Raw genomic sequence first — 17,598 nt, 5'->3', positions numbered from 1 at the left:
GTGAGGCGTGACAGATAAGCTCAAGAGGTCCCTAAAGACAGTTTGGGTTAATGTCATATTCTTTTACCCTAAACCCTGTTTGTTCCTGTATGTATCAGGAGATACATACCCTTACTAGGCTTCCTTGACAAAGGCAGAACTTGTTAATCAAAAATTAGGCCTAAATGTGCAAATTTACTATTTGTCATGATACATGAAACTTCACAGTGGACCTCTTTTTGCAGCAGGGTGAATTTCTCTTTAGTGATATATGTTGGCTCTTGGAAAATGGAGAAAGAATAATTAATTCAAATCAGAAAGTGACAATTCCATTCAAGTTTTGTGGAAAGATTCATCGCCCAAAATTAAGTGTATTTATCTTAAAAACTCACATTTTACTTTGCAAAATTTCAAAGAAAATTGCAATATCCAAAGTATCATATTCCAATAAAATAAGAACATCCTTATAGCAAATTTAATTCTAACACAAATAAGAAATCTCAGGAACTAAAATAATTTTAATTTACAGTAGATTGTTAAAGGCTTGTTAGGAGTTTATGAAATATTCTTCCATGAGGTGACTAATGTAGTGGGCATAAATAGAATAAAGTGATCCTATTAAGAATTTTAACAAGTATGATGGGAGTCTGGGTGGCTTAATTGGTTAAGCAACTTCCTTCAGCTCAGGTCATGATCCCAGGTCTTGGATTCAATTCCCACATCGGGCTCCCCCTGCTCTCCGAGGAGCCTGCTTCTCCTTCTCCCTCTGCCTGCCACTATCCCTGTTTGTACTCAATCTCTTTCTCTGTCAAATAAATAAATAAAAATATTATAAAAAAAGAATTTTAACAAATATGAAATTAGAAATCTAACTCCCACAGCTGTGGATTATTTTTTCCTAAGTAGCACAGCTGAAATTTTAGAAATGGTCTCTAAGTGGGAGGAAGTGTCAATTAATTAGTTCATACAACCATTTTCCATTCATATCCTAGCCAGTCTGGGATAGAGGTTTAGATCATTAGCTTATCTTTTAGGGATAGGGTCAAAAAAGTTGGCAATGGCCTGTGGATTTTGTGAATTATACTCTTTTCTTTCTTAAAAAGGAGTATTTTTGAGACTGACTTGCAGTCTTGGCTTCTTATACTTTGAAAAAGTTCTCATAAAATTTATTTTGTGATTTCATTCCAAAATAAAGGTCAGTGGTTCTCAATGTTTGGTGTGTCTGAGAATAATTCTAAGTGAGTTTTTTAAAATGAGGATCATATATTTTTATTTTTTAATTTTTATAAATTGTTTTTGTTTTCTTTTAAATGGAAAGTATTTTTTAGAGAAGTTTTAAGTTCAAAGCAAAATTGAGCAGAAGGTACAGAAATTCCCATATACCCTTGGTCCCCATACAATCTATAGCCTTTCCCACTGTCAACATCCTACAAGAGGATTATAATGTTTGTTACAACTGATGAACCTGCTATCATTATGAAAGTAATGATATTATATTGAGACATTATAACCCAAAGTCCAAGGTTTACATTAGGTTACACTGTTGGTGTTGTACAGTCTATGGGTTTTAACTAGTGTTAATGACATGTATCCTTCACTATAGTATAATATAGAATATATTTCATTGCCTTCCCCAACCCAGTCCTCTGGGCTTCACTTATTCTTTTCCCCTTCCCTTTTAATCTGGAAAACACTGATCTTTTAACTTTTTATTTATTCTCAGTTTTGCCTTTTTCAGAATTTCATATAGTTGGAATCATACATTATGTAGGCTTTTCAAATTGGCTTCTTTCACTTAATAATATACATTTAGGCACCCCATCTTTGGCACATTCTTACATCAAGTTTTTTTTTTTTTTCTCATTGTTGACAATTTTTTTTTTGAAGATTTGTTTCCTTATTTGAGAGAGAGAGAGAGAGAAAATGTGTGTGCATGAATGGGGAGGGGGCAGAGGGAGAGAGAAAATCTCAAGAAGAGTCCTGATTGAGCGAGGAGCCTCCTGCTGGCCACATCTCCCAACCCCAAGATCATGACCTGAGCCAAAACCAAACCAAAACTCAGACGCTTCACCAACTGGGCCACCCAGCTGCCCCTACAATTAAACTTTCTTTATCATACATATCTTTTGAAAGTATTTTCTCCTAGTCTGTAGCTTTTTATTCCCTTGACAGTATCTTTTGCAGAGTAAAAGTTTTCAATTTTAGTGAAGTCCAGCTTATCGATTCTTTCTTTCATGAGTCCTACCTTTAACGTTGTATATTAAAGGTCATTGACACATCTGACATCTTCTAGATCTTCTCTTATGCTACCTTCTGGGAGTTTTATCGTTTTGTATTTTACATTTAGTCTTGTGTTTCACTCTGAGGTAATTTTTGTGGATGATCCGTTTGTTTGTATTTATGTGAGTTTATTTCTGGGCTCTCCGTTCTGCTCCATTGATTTATCTGTCCATTCTTTTGTCAGTACCACACTGTCTTGATTACTGTAGGTTTATAGTGATTCCTTTTTTTTTTAATGTATTTTTTTTTAAAGATTTTATTTATTTGACAGAGAGAAATCACAAGTAAGCAGAGAGGCAGGCAGAGAGAGAGGAGGAAGCAGGCTCCCCTGCTGAGCAGAAAGCCCGATGCGGGGCTCGAACCCAGGACCTGGGATCATGACCTGAGCCAAAGGCAGCGGCTTAACCCACTGAGCCACCCAGGCGCCCCTATAGTGATTCTTAAAATCAGGTTGCGTCAGCCTTCCTCCTTTCATATTGTGTTGGCTATTATAGGTCTTTTGCCTCTCCAAATAGATTTTGTAAACTTTAGAATAAGTTTATCCATATCCAGAAAATAAGCTGGTGACATTTTGATTGGGATTGTGTTGAATCTGTAGATCAAATTGGGAACAACTGATATCTTGCTTATGAGTCTTGCTATCTGTGAACATGGAATATTGCTCAATTATTTAGTTCTTTTTTGATTTCCTTTTTTAAAAAATGTAAATTATAGAATTATAGAATATTTTGGACACCAAGAAAGAACAATAATAAGCTTTAATATTCTGGGGATAATTTTGGTTTATGATAGGGTTGCTGGATTCTAATTGGGGTGAAGAAATTCTTATTAATACTTCTTTTCAATAGAGGATATGGCCTCCTGTTTCATTTACCTTTCATGTAGGAGTCTTGTACAACTGAGATGTGAACCACCTTGGATCTCAGGTGTCTTCTTAGATTTATCAAAGTTTGTAGTTCTCTTCATATAGATCTTGTATATATTTTGCTTAATTTATACATGAACATTTCATTTTGGGAGGTACTATTATAAATGGTATTTTGTTTGTCATTTCCAATTCTATTTGTTCATTGATGGTATGTAGGAAGATAATTGACTTTTGTATGTTAAATTTGTATCCTGAAACTTTGGTATAATCCGTTATTAATTACAGGAGGTTTTTTTTTTTTTTTTTTTTGTATAGTATTTTGAATTTCCACATAAGAAATCATGTCATCTGCAAAAAGACAATTTTATCTCTCATTCCCAAACTCTATGCCTTTTTATTTCCTTTTCTGGTCTTATTGCATTAGCTAGGACTTCTAATATGATGTTGAAATGGTGTAGTGAAAAGAGACATCCTTACCTTACTCCTGATAGTAGCAAGGAAGCCTCAAGTTTTTAATTATAAACTGTAATGTTAGCTTAGATTCTTTGTAGATGTATTTATTCATTTGAGGAGGCGCCTTTCAATTTTTAGTTCACTTCTATGAATGGGTATTGGATTTTATCTGATTCTTTTTCTGCATCTATTGGTATAATCATGTGACTTTTCTTACGTCATCTGTAGGTGTGATGGATTACATTAATTGATTTTCAAATGTTAAACTGACCTTGTATACCTGGGATAAATCCCACTTGGTCATGGTATATAATTCTTTTTATACATTTTTGAATTTCACTTGCTAATATTTTGTTGAGGAGTTTGACATCTATATTCATGAAAGACTTTTTTTTTTTTCTTCTTTTTTTCTTCTAATCTAGTTTTGGTATTAGGGTAATGCTAACCTCATAGAGTGAGTTAGGAACTATTTTCTCTGTTTCTATCTTCTTAAAAAGATTGTAGAGAATTGGTATAATTTCTTCCTTAAATGTTTGGTAGAATTCACCAGTGAGATCTTGAGTCTGTTGCTTTTTGTTTTAGAAGGTTGTCATTTATCAATTCAATTTCTTTAATAGATGTAGGCCTAGTCTTCTGTGAGTTTAGACAGATTGTGACTTTCAAGAAATCAGTCCATTTCATCTAGGCTATCAACTTTGTGGGCATAGAGCTGCCCACTGTATTTCTTAATTATCCTTTTAATTTACATGGTATCAATGGAAATGTTCCTTTTTCATTTCTGATATTACTAATCTTGGTCCTGTCTCTTTTTTTCTTAGCTAGAGGCTTACCAATTTTATTCTTGTTTTTTTCAAAGAAGAGCTTTTTGTTTCATAGGTTTTCTTTAATCATTTCCTATTTTCAATTTCATCTATTTCTACTCTATTATTTATTATATCTTTTTTCTGCTGACTTTGAATTTCATTTGCTTTTCTTTTCCTAGTTTCCTAAGATTGGAACTTAGATTATTGATTCTAAATCTTTTTTTCTTTTTTAATATATTCATTCAATGCTATAAACTCCCCTCTAAGCACTATTTTCACTGCATACCACAATTTTTGGTAAGTTATATATTCATTTTCATTGAGTTGAAATATTTTTTCATTCCTCTTGAGGTTTCTTATTTGATGAATATGTTCTTTAGAAGTGTGCTCTTTAGGAGCACCTGGGTGGCTCGGTGGATTAAGCCTCTGCCTTCAGCTCAGGTCATGGTCTCAGGGTCTGGGATCGAGCCCCGCATTGGACTCTCAGCTCAGCAGAGAGCCTGCTTCCCCCTCTCTCTCTGCCTGCATCTCTGCCTACTTGTGATCTTTCTCTCTTTGTCAAATAAATAAATAAAATCTTTAAAAAAAAAAGTGTTCTCTTTAATGTCCAACTATGTTGGGATTTTCCAGTTGTATTTCTGTTATTTATTTCTAGTTTAATTCTAATATTGTCTAAGAGCATGCATTAGTGTAATTCTCTTATAGTCTGGCAACATATGTTGTATAATTTCTATTCTTTAAATTCTTCAAGGTGTTTTTATAGCCCAGAATATGGTCTGTGTTGGTGCATATTCAGGATCATATTTTGGAAAATACAGCTAGATTGTTATCATCATAACAATTTCTGTACTCTACCAAGATGACAACTCTGAGACAACATCTTCATTTTTCAATGAGATGTAATCTTTCTTTTTTTACATTCATTATTTTTATTTCCACAGATGTATGATAATGACACATATTGCCAAGATATTCCTCCAAAATACCAATAAAACATATTTTAACATTAAATTTTATTTGGTACCTCCACTTGTTTAAATTTCCAATAGAGATGTGAATGGAACTAACTGCCTAAGTCAAAGCTTATATGCTGGTCTTTATTAGAAGGTCAATCCCAAAGAACATGAGTAGAGACAAGTGGCGTGAGGAAGGGGAGAAAGAAGAGCCAATATAAGGATGCATCACCAGGCTTGTTGCTTCTTTGTATTAAGAGGAAAGTTGGCACAAACAAATTAACCTAAATAAAACTGGATGTAGAACACTTGCTTGCCATAATGGAGCCTGAGAGAGCTGGATCCCTTGAGCTCAGGAGTTTGGGATTGCAGTATGCTACACCAATTCGAAATCACATCAACTTCAGCATGAATGCGATAAAGCTGCAGGGACAGATCATTATTAAGTTAACATTATCTAGCATGACAGCTAAGTCCTGGATTAGATATTTGGCATTTATAACAAATATTTACTACTTTTTACCACATTTATTTATTTTACCACATTTTTTATTTTATTATTTTCCATTTTATATTATAAAAACACAGCTATTTATAAATTTTAGATCTTTTTTATGATAGGAAACTTTTAAAGATACAAAAAAAATCAACAGAATAATGAACTCTTCAGTAACTGTCACCAAGTTTCAACATTGACCAACACAAGGCCAATATTTTTTACAGAATTATTGTATCCTTTTCTAAGTTATAAAGAATCAGAACTAGAATGCAGCCAGAGGCATAATGGTCTTGATCAGGTTGGGGTACAAATGGAGGCTTAGCAAACCCATCACTTCAGGTGAACTCCAGGGCTTGTAATCTTACCAACAAGCTTATTATGATAGTATTTACTTGCTGCTTTATCTTATTCAATCAATCACTGCATCAACCCTAAAGGAAGAATCTGCCTCTAAAAGTTGTTTTTGGGGCGCCTGGGTGGCTCAGTGGGTTAAGCCGCTGCCTTCAGCTCAGGTCGTGATCTCAGGGTCCTGGGATCGAGTCCCACATCGGGCTCTCTGCTCAGCAGGGAGCCTGCTTCCCTCCCTCTCTCTACCTGCCTCTCTGTCTACTTGTGATCTCTCTCTGTCAAATAAATAAATAAAATCTTTTAAAAAAAAAGTTGTTTTTGGAGAAATGCCTTAGTTTGGCTTTTTAGAATATTTGCTGAGTTAAGTATATGAATGGTGACTACATGGCTTTTAGACAAGATCCAGCTTATAAATCTAAGCTAATGGTGACTCACCAGTAATTAATACTCAATGTCTCTGATGAATTAGTGTTTCTTACCCTTAGCATTACTTAAGTGAAGAGAATAGAAATATAAATCTAGATAAAGCAATTTATTATTGAAGATGCTCTGAATTTAATATCTCTGTGTTAGACCTGACCTGTGCAGACTAGTTGTTCAATAATTAAGAAGAATGATATTCACCAGTCCAGACTCCAGGATGCTGGCTTTCAGTAACCATCTGCTAATGAAACCCCTGAGAATTCCCACAAAGCAGAGAAAACAAACGTTACACAATTATGCCAGGCATTTCTCACTTCCTTTATAGTAATACACCATCCAATTAACAAACCTGGTGGGCCTGGGGATTCATAAAATTTTGAATAGAACCTTTAAGCTTTCTCAAACCAACTGCTAGGATTAAATATAAAAGGAAACAAGATCATTAGATGAAAAACATATCTATAAATATTTAATTTCTTGTCTTGGAATAGAACACCAAGTTTTAGTTCCTGGCATTGGGTTACAGATTTGGGAGGGACCTTGAAAGGTCATGCAGTCCAGACCTCTGCCTCTGGGAAGAACTGTGTCCAGGACATGCTGGCAAACAGCTGGATCCCATTTCCCTAAAATCAATAGGAAGAATCAGGCATCCCATTCTTCGGTAATGCTCAAAAAGACTTAGGATGTAATGGCACCCAGTAGACTCCCTTACTCACAATTGACTTCAAATCTCGGAGACAGTCTTTATTTCTCCCTCCATTCCATGGCAACTAGTACTTCCTCCCTAAGATTGCCCATCACGTGCCTTGGGAAGGAGTATACTTCCAAATGAAAGTTTAGCCAAACACAACAACCTATGCTCTGCTCATAAACAGTATAGGGTATTGCCAGGTAGCACAATTTGACAGGCAACAGATCCCTGAGATATTTTCTCTTGAGGCCCTTTCATATTATATGGAATCTCACCAGAGAATACAGGTAATTAACTATCTATGATACTAAAAAGGGTCAGGTTTTTTTGGCTCAAGTTTATTTCTCTGCATGAAAGTTTGGAGTAGTTAAGGTTTGTATTCCCTACCAGTTCACTAAATTCATTGTTGATTTTGCAATGAAGAGATTAATATAGAAAGAAATGTCTTCCCCTGTTAATATTTCTAACATTTCCTCAGACTTGTGTTTGTATATAGTATACTCTCAGCTAATGTTCAAATGAATAAATGATGAAGGAAGAAGTGAATGTACAAAAGATTGGCAAAGCAATCTTGAATAACCTGCAAGTTTATGAACTGAATTGCCTTTGCTTGATAATGCATATTTTTCCATTTTGTTGCTGCTTCATCCTCCACCTGACTTTTTAATCCTACCATTGGTAATTTGTCCTTTTATCTTCTGGATTTCTGTAAGGGTCTCTCATACCTCTCTTGGCTAATCTTATACCTGCACAATTGCAAAAATATAAGGCCAGGTGAGTCTCCTTTCTGACTTCCCGGCCTTCGAGTACCTTGCTTACATAATCTCTGTTCTTCTATTTACACCAATGTCAATATAATCGCTTCATGAGATTGTAATGTGGGAAATAGTAATAAGGACATTTCTTTCAGTATCAATATCTTCATTGTAAATTGAGGATGAATTTGATGAATTGATGGGGGATATCTAACATAATCTCAGAAAAATTTATTTGGAGGTTGGTTATTCAGCACTTTTCTTGTTATTGAAAAGCAATCAACAAAAATACAAGCTAAAGAATTAGTGGGTTAGAGGTGAATATGATCAGCAATCTTATTAAGCAATGTGCAGAAGAGAGAATTACAAAAATGGAGATATAATATGTAAGAATTTTAGAATCTTATATTTAACACTGGGAAAGGGGGGAATTTATGGAGTGATTAGAATTTGTCTGAGTATTACCATAAATCAACGCATTTAAAGAACTAGAGTGTGACAAAAAAAATGAAAAAGAGTTTTTAATGAAGTCAAATCCTTCTGAATAAACTCAGCATCATTTTGGAATTAAATTCTATCAACTCACACACTATCATGTTATTTTTCAACTTCTACAGAACAATTTCAAAGTTGAATGGAGGTGTTAATTATCTTTGTTGGAGCATCGTGTCCTAACTTGTTAATATTCCTAAAAGGCTGTCCCTGAAATAAAGCATTGGTTCTCTGATTTAAGAGCAACTACAGCAGAAAATGTATTTGGTACACATGTCTTCCTTGCTTTGTGAGGTAGATGTTTTCATAGAACAAATCTAATCAAATTTTATAAACCAGTATTTTTCATTGATAAGGAGTTTTACTCTAGATCTATCTATCTATCTATCTATTATCTATGTATTGGTTATTTATCTAGATGTTATATATGTATTTATCATCTTATCTGTATATTTCTTATATTTACTGTCTATCTACCCAACTCACTACCTAACTGCCTACCAAGTTAGGACTCTTACCATGATTTCCTCAAGAAACTATAGGCAATCACTGTCCTAAATATGTATGTTGAGCAAATTGTTTTATATGTTGACTTTCTTTAACGCACATGTACAGAGTCTCTGATCATCTGCTAAAAGGAATTATCTATCAGCCCTCCCTCACCTGTAAGAGGGGAAGATAAAGCTTTGGCAGCAAATCTCAACCAGCTGCTGATAAAACTATGAATGCCTATCTTACAAATTTCCTCTCTCAATACCTAGAAAAGCAATAGGAAGAATTGACAGGTGGCCTGGAGCCATTTTATTGAAGCAATTACTAGAAATCAACTAATTCAACTCCAAAATGAAAAATAAATGGGATATGGTGGGATTTTGTTATAGCATAAAATCTATATTAGCAACTAGAAAATGATACAGTGTGATTATATGAATTTCATTTGGTAAAATGAAGGGGAATCAAATAGCACTCAAGAAAAATACTAAAACTCCCAGAGAAAGAAATATGTAGAATGTGCTTGGCCTGCCACGTATTATTATTATTTTTAGACAACCATTCAACACCTTGTTTATGTCAAATTCAAGGCAAACTGCAGAGCTGGGTACTGTCCAAAGACATCTCCTCAGAGGAAAGGTCAGGGTCACACTTGGCAGATGGACACTTTATTTTCCCCTCAGCATTTGGGAATGCAGCTTATATCTGATGAAGCAGTGGGGCTGTCATCAAAGGGACCTGAAGCTGACCTCTTCTATTTGAAAAGATCCAGGACATGAGAGCAGAGAGAGATGATTTCCCTGATGCTGTCACCTCTGTGAACTGGTTCCCTAATGATGGGTGTATTTAAAACAGTTCTGTAAATGATACCCAAGGGCATGGCTTCTGAGCAGATTTTGTCAGCTGCTTAAAGCAGGCAAGTTTTGAGAATACGCAATTTTCCTTTTCACTGCTGAGCCAGGCTGCCACTCTCTCTGAAAGCTATCTTCCCAACATTCAGATCTTTGTCTCCATCTCAAGAGCATTCTAACACGGTGATTTCAGTCTTGGACATACCCATCCTGGCTTTTCTTCTTTGAAATTCTTAACATCTTTGCAAATTTATCTTAAGAAATTTGAAATACAGAGAACAATGCCAAAAAATTTCCATCTTATAATTCACCTCTATACTAAATTAGCAACTGTTAATATTTTGTTAATAGGACTGTTAACATTAGCAACTGTTAACATTCTTTCTGTTGTTGTTGTTTCTCTAAGCACCTATTATTAAAAATGGAAAAAAAAAAGTTTGACTTCTACCTCTCATCTCATGCCCCTCTTCTCAGCTTTGGGCAGTATCTTGCAGTCACTGTTTTATACTTCTAGTTTTCATAAATGTTTTATCCCTGGAAGATTGAGTTAAGTTTTTTACAATTCACTCAATTTCATGCATTGATCTGCACTAAGTTGTATTTTTTATTTCATGTTATCTATGGTTACCTCCTGGCAATGACTGAACATTGCCCCAGAACTTTAAGCAACCTTGCCTGTAAGACTCTGTGCAATGATTTATAACCAAAAGTCATCTGCTTTTTAGGGAAGAGTTTCTTGTTGAAAAAGAAGTCTGTTTGTAACAATAAAATTACAACTAATAATGTTAATAACAGCAATCACTTATTGAGTATATGCTCTTTACCAAACACTGTTATAAACTCTTCATATCCATTATCCCACTAAATTCTTTTTTTTTTAAGATTTTTTTTTATTTATTTATTTGACAGAGAGAGATCACAAGTGGGCAGAGAGGCAAGCAGAGAGAGAGAGAGAGAGGAGGAAGCAGGCTCCCTGCAGAGCAGAGAGCCCGATGTGGGACTCGATCCCAGGACCCTGAGATTATGACCTGAGCTGAAGGCAGACGCTTAACCGCTGAGCCACCCAGGTGCCCCATCCCACTAAATTCTTAAAAGATCCTGGGATCATGGGATTATTATGCCAATTTTACTGTTGAAAAATAAAACTTACCAAAGTGAAATCTTCATTTGGAAGGCAAAGTAATTATTTTATAATACCTATTTTCCAAAAGTCTCATTTCATTCTTCTTTGTCAAATACAGTTGTTACCAGTTGTTGATTACCTACTTGTGTCAAATGTATGCCTTCCTTAATTCTGGTCCTCACTGCAGCACTGCAGTGTTATTATAGGTAAGTGTTATTAAACCTATTTATAGAAGAAGAAAATCAAAACTCAAAGGGTTACATGCAACTTGCTCAAGGTCACACAGGTAATAATGAGGGGAAGTAGGGTATAAGCTTCGGGTATTTTTTCCAAATCCATTTATTCTCATTGACTATATCGCACAATAAGAGCTTCAGAGTTACGCTTTCCAAATAAGAGAATTAATGTAGCAAGAACAAATTTTTGTTTTGTTATTTGCCTTTCCCTCTGGCACTACTGAAACATTGTAAGCAGATCCTATTAATTTTAATAAATGCTTTTGCGTGCACAAGGATTTTCCACTCAAGATCCCTTTTCAAACATATTTAAGAAGCAAAAAAAAATCCCCAACACAGTTCAGAAGGCAGTCTTGTAACGTGTTTGTAAATTTCTGATCCCAGATTGATGCCCCAAAAAATTCATCATAGGAGAAATACACTCAGATGGAGGTTTCTCTCTCAGGATTAAAATAGGAAATGGCAAATGTGCTTGGCCATCTAGCTTGAAACTGAGAAAATTTTAAAAAATATATAATTTCATAAAAGAATAAAGCTTAGTTATTTTTAAGATCTTAAAGTACACATAGATTATGCATTCCTTATGTAACCCCCCTCACCTTTAACATTTAAAAAGTCACAGCAAGGAGTGTTGAAGTAATAGAATTTTAAGGATTCAGGACAATTTTATCCCCAGAGACATATTTTCAGTAATGGATAATGCATAAACGGCTGTATGGGCCCCAGCTCGTCCTAACGTCTGACTACCCAGACTATTTGGCACAGTAATTAAAAGTCAATGCTTCATTAAGGCTGACTCCAGAGAAAAGGAAATATATTTGATCTCCTTCTTTAAGACCACAAGAATAACACACCAAAATCTATAGCTGATAATAATGTAGTGCGTCTCATTTTATCTTATGTGAAATCTTATTTCAACCAAGAAAGAAGCTCGTGTTTGTTTGTTTTGTTTGTTTGTTTTTAGAAAAGCTATTATTAAAGGTTTCAAGTAATTTATTTATTTATTCAGAGAAAGAGAGAGCAGGTAGGGGCAGGGAGAGGGAGAGAGAAAGAGAGAATCTTGAACAGGCTCCATGCCCAGGGTAGACACCCATGCAGGGCTTGATCTTACAACCCCAGAGATCATGACCCGAGCCAAAATCAAGAGAGTCAGATGCTTAACTGACTGAGGCACCCAGGTGCCCCTGAAAGGTTTCAAATAATTTAAAATGCGTTTTGGCTACTGTACAAGTTAGGGAGGGAAAACTTAACGGAGCTCCTGAGAAAAAGCACTAAGATTCAATGTGTGTATGGGATACAGGAAGGAGATTCTTGTGAGGCAGAGTAGGGAAAGTATCAGGGATTTTATATAAAGGGTAAGAATATTGTAGAAGGGTGGGAAGATGAACTGTCTCATGGAAATTTCTATCTCTCCACCCTCACTTCCTTCCAATCTTTTGACATAAATTTCCTTTACAGAGGTAATTTAAAATTGTGATCCCTGTCCCTCCCCAGTATTTCCTATTTCCTTTTGTTCCTGCATTATATTTATTTGTATTCTTTATCATCATCTGCCAAATTATATATTTTACTTACTTGTTTATTTTCCATCTTATCTTCCTAGAATATAAGCTCCCTGAAGTTTGGGCTATATTGTTCACCACTGGGTCTCCAGTATCTGGGAGACTACCTCACACATAGTAGATTCTCAATAAATAGTTGTTGAAAGAGTATAAAAGAGTGGACATATTCAGACCTTTATTATTTTATTTATTTATTTATTTGACAGACAGAGATCACAAGTAGACAGAGAGGCAGGCAGAGAGAGAGGAAGGGAAGCAGGCTCCCTGCCGAGCAGAGAGCCCGATGCGGGACTCGATCCCAGGACCCTGAGATCATGACCTGAGCCGAAGGCAGCGGCTTAACCCACTGAGCCACCCAGGCGCCCCAGACCTTTATTTTATGAAGCTATTAATATCACTGTACATGATTTCTTTTGGTTAAAGACACTAACATACAACTCATTTTGTGAGGCTAGCACAACCCTGATAACAAATCTGGCAAAATAAGCCCAAAAAAGAAAATAGAAAAATTATAAGTTAAAATGTTTCAAGAAAAAGATAAAAAATCTCAAGTACAATATTACACACCCACCTCAATAATAAATTTTAAAAGACATTATTCACCATTATCAAGATGGATTTATCCAAAGAATGCTAGATGAAAATTTTTGTCCATCAAGATAGATGTAGAGAAAGTTTGATATAAGTTAGAATTCACTTATGATTGAAAACATGTAGCAGTATGAGTGGAGAAGGGAATTTTCTTAACCAGATAAAGAGTGTCTGAAAAAACATATACTAAGCATCTCACTTAACAGTGAAATGTTAGAAGCATTGTATTTGAGATCCGAAACTAGGAAGCTTGATAATATAAATTTTCCCAGTATTGCATTGGAGTATGTAGCTACTGCTGTAAGAAAGAAAGAAAAGAAACTAAATATATGAAGATAAATTTTTTTAAAAGCTATTACTTATAGATATTGTACATAGAGAATTCCAAAGGGAATCCACAGCAAGAGTAGAGCTCATAAGAGAGTTCAGCAAGGTACTAGATAAAAAACATGAAATAAATTGTTTCCTGTATAAGAATAAAAAGTAAGGCAATAAAATCTTAAAAAGATCTTGAAAAAAATCATGTGTATAGTTTTGAACACTCAGTATGAGGATATCAATTTTCACTGAATTCATTTGTAGATTTGTTGTAATTCTGAACATGTCTCTACATTTTTGATGGACTTAAAAACATGATAATAAAATGTTTATTGAAGTGAATTATGTCGACAATAGCCAATATACTCTTGAGAAAAAACAAGGTGAGTAGGTATTCTATATAATGTCAAGAATTAATTTTTAAAGAAGATTTGGTAGTAAAGGTATTTAGGAAATAATAACTTAATCCATCAATGGTGTTAGGATGACTATCAGTATGTAAAAAATAAAATTAGACCATCACATCATACTATAAAAAATCGATCACAGGTGGTCTAAGAAAATTAAAATCCAACTTCAAAGCTTTAAAATGATAATACAGAAAAGTATTATCTTTCATCACTTTGGAAAAGGATGGAACTCTTAAGCAAGACATAACATAGGGGCGTCTGGGTGGCTCAATTGTTTTAGGTTCAGGTTGCGATCTCAAGGTCCTGGGATCAAGCACCATCTTAGGCTCCCTGCTTAGCAGGGAGTCTGCTTCTCCCTTTCCCTCTGCTCCTCCCCCTCTGCTCTTGCTCTCCCTCAAATAAATAAATAAAATCTTTAAAAAAGGACATAACAGGGCGCCTGGGTGGCTCAGTGGGTTAAGCCGCTGCCTTCGGCTCAGGTCATGATCTCAGGGTCCTGGGATCGAGTCCCGCATCAGGTTCTCTGCTCGGCAGAGATCCTGCTTCCCTCTCTCTCTCTCTCTGCCTGCCTCTCCATCTACTTGTGATCTCTCTCTGTCAAATAAATAAATAAAATCTTTAAAAAAAAAAAAGGACATAACATAAAGTTGGTAAATTTGACTACTTAAAATTATAAATCCTGTTTACGTAGAAGTTATTTTAAAGATGATAAAAAGATAATTTTAGGAGTGAGACAAGATATTTGCTATGTATATATATATATATATATATATATCTGACAAAGGACTATTTTCTAGAATATTTATATACATATGTGTGTTTAATTTATATTGTTTGTATTTGCTATAGACTGAATATCTGTGTCTCCCCCCAATTCATATATTGAGTCCTAATCCCCAATGTGATGGTAGTAGGAGGTAGGGCCTTTCAGAGGTGATAAGGTCAAGAGGGTGGAGCCCATATTCATGGGATTAGTGCTCTATAACAGAGACACTGGAGAGATCCCTTGTACACTTCTGCCATGTGAGAAAGCAGCCAATAAACCAGAAGGTGACACTGACTCTGTCATAGCCTTGACCTCTCAGCCTCCAGAGCTGTGAGAAATAAATTTTTGTTGTCTACAAGCAGCCCATTCTATGGCAGTTTGTTATAGCAGTCTGAATGGACTAACAATGTTTAAGTTTAGTTTTACATTTGTATTTATTTTCAAAAGACTCATAAGATATAGTAAAACAAATGAAAAAGAAAAGCACAGAAGGGGCACCTGGGTGGCTCTGTGGGTTAAGCCTCTGCCTTTGGCTCAGGTCATGGTCTCAGGGTCCTGGGATCGAGCCCCGCTTCGGGCTCTCTGCTCAGCCTGGAGCCAGCTTCCCCCTCTGTCTCTGCTCTGGCTCTCTGCCTCCTTGTGACCTCTCTCTCTCTGTCAAATAAATAAATAAAATCTTAAAAAAAAACGTGCTGGTATGCATGCTGAACAAAGACAGCTCTTACAGTTTGCATTGGGAGAGTAAATTAGTGTTTTTGGAAAAAGTTTCTAATAAAACTTAGAAAGTGGTTTGACATCTTGTAGTCGTGATCTAGAAACTTCATTCCATAATGTTTTCTATAGGATGTATGTTCAAAAAGGGTCATAGCAAAAAATTCTGTAAACAACCCAAATGTATGTGTAGTTATACAAAATATTATAATCTTACCACATAATATTATACACAGTGAAAATAAATCAGCTATAACTACCTACATTAACATAAATGAATTTCATAAACATGAAATAGAGTAAAAAAACAGTAAATCACAGGAGAAAATATGTAGAACTAATGAATATTTATTGAATAAACTGATGAATGAAGAGAGAGAAAAACATTTCGTGTTCAGGGATTTATGCATAGGTGGTAAAACTAAAATATAAGGAAAACAAAGGTGTGATTATCACAAAATTAAGAATAGAAGTTATTCTGAGGGAGAGTGATTAGAAGTTAGGGATTGGGAGGTGATTAGGTTAGGTAATCAAGGAAGGGTTCCTGATAGGGCTTTTGAATGAATACTATTTATTCATATTGGAATAGTTAAATGGACGCTTATTTATGTTTCATACACTGATCTGTATATATGGCATATATAGTGCAAAGTTATAGAAAGGAAACAAAGGAAGATCCTAAACCAGAGATTTGTCCAAAGTATTACAGACAGAAAGAGCTAAAACCCTGATTGGATCACTTCTGTCTGAGTACATAGCAAGTTCCCATCTGCTAAGCCTCCACTCCAGCCTCGGAAAATAGCAATTTACATTTTGCCTCCACAGCCCCATCTCACCTCTTCAGGCTGACACCCTTGACATGCTCCTGCTCACGTCCAAGACTGCTATTAGACCTTATGTTAATAAAGGAATCTAGAAGACACCTTTGAACTCTTCCTGCTCCTCTCCCAAGCAATTCTAAAAGTTCATGATAAGTTCCATGGTAGTTCTACAAAAGGTACTATGAAATGATAAAATCAGTAATAAGTGCTGATGTTTCTTGAGTCTTTGCACTGTTTTTTTGTTTGTTTGTTTCTTATGGTATACACTCAATAGAGGACCAGGTCAATCCTTTATTTATTTATTTTTTTATTTTTTAATTTTTTTTTTTAAGATTTTATTTATTTATCTGACAGAGAGAAATCACAAGTAGGCAGAGAGGCAGGCAGAGAGAGAGGAGGAAGCAGGCTCCCTGCTGAGCAGAGAGCCCGACGCGGGGCTCGATCCCAGGACCCTCAGATCATGACCTGAGCCGAAGGCAGCGGCTTAACCCACTGAGCCACCCAGGCGTCCCCCAAAGTATATTTTTAAAGGATTGACCTGGGGGCGCCTGGGTGGCTCAGTGGGTTAAGCCGCTGCCTTCGGCTCAGGTCATGATCCCAGCGTCCTGGGATCGAGTCCCACATCGGGCTCCTTGCTCATCGGGGAGCCTGCTTCTCCCTCTACCTCTGCCTCCCATTCTGTCTGCCTGTGCTTGCTCTCTCTCCCTCTCTCTCTCTCTGACAAATAAATAAATAAAATTAAAAAAAAAAAGAAAAAAAATATACTTTGGATCATGTTACTTTTGTGCTCAACACTCACCAATGGTGTCACTTTTAAAAAGCCCATTCAGTAAAAAACAACAACAACAACAACAAAAAAACCCACAAAAAAACTTTATAGCATTCTGTATAAATGGCATTCATAAAATATATGTGCATTCTTATTCCACTTTCCTGAGAAACCATGATTCAGTTTTTATCCTGTAAAAAACAATCCTGAACTTAAATAATTCAATTGGATATATGTATTTTGGCCTTTAAAATCATAGATCAGCATTATTACAACAGAGCCTGAGTGTAACATAAACCTTCCTTGGCTCATAGATCTTACAGAGAAAAGAGAAAACATTGCCTTTTTTTTTTTTTTAAAGATTTTATTTATTTGAGAGAGAGAGAGAGAACATGAGAGGGGAG

The sequence above is a fragment of the Lutra lutra genome, chromosome 2 (genome assembly GCF_902655055.1).
Source record: "Lutra lutra chromosome 2, mLutLut1.2, whole genome shotgun sequence".
In the NCBI taxonomy this organism is placed as follows: Eukaryota; Metazoa; Chordata; class Mammalia; order Carnivora; family Mustelidae; genus Lutra; species Lutra lutra.
The sequence above is the reverse complement of the archived record's forward strand: the minus strand, read 5'-3'. Positions refer to the sequence as shown.